Below are 598 nucleotides of genomic sequence, written 5' to 3' on the forward strand. Positions count from 1 at the left end.
ACCCGTCATTGACTGCCGACCTCTGTAAAGAAAAGAGATTAGTGGAAAGAAATATACTTTTCAGGCCCCGTGTATCATAGCCATATCTTTTGTCAGGATATATCATAATGCTTTATGAATAATTATGCTCCCAAAGGCTATAGTCTTTTATTTTAAAGGAGAGTAGAATCGCCTGAGTTGAAAATGTTTCTTCCACTGGTTAGAGCATCACTTAGATCTGACATTCTCAGCATATGCATCAACTCCCAACATTCACCATCACAACCTCTCTTTTAGTAATTTCCAATAGCATTAAGTCACAATCATAATCTTTCCACATTATCGGTCAATACCGAATCTCCAATTATCTTTTTTTTCATTTCATATTTAGTTGGTCAATACCAACTCTCCAATTATCTTTTTCTTTCATATTCTTTTTGGTCAGTACTGATTGTATTTAGCACCATTGGTCAATAACAGATCTTTTCTCATCACCTTATATGCAGTTGTAAATATCGTGTCATTACCATTAAGAGTATAATACCATTTGCTGTTATCAAATACCATTTTTTTTAGTGTTTATGCAGCTGTAAAACCTTTAGTCTGTCCCCTTGTTAAG

The sequence above is a fragment of the Arvicola amphibius genome, chromosome 13 (assembly GCF_903992535.2).
Source record: "Arvicola amphibius chromosome 13, mArvAmp1.2, whole genome shotgun sequence".
Lineage (NCBI taxonomy): Eukaryota > Metazoa > Chordata > Mammalia > Rodentia > Cricetidae > Arvicola > Arvicola amphibius.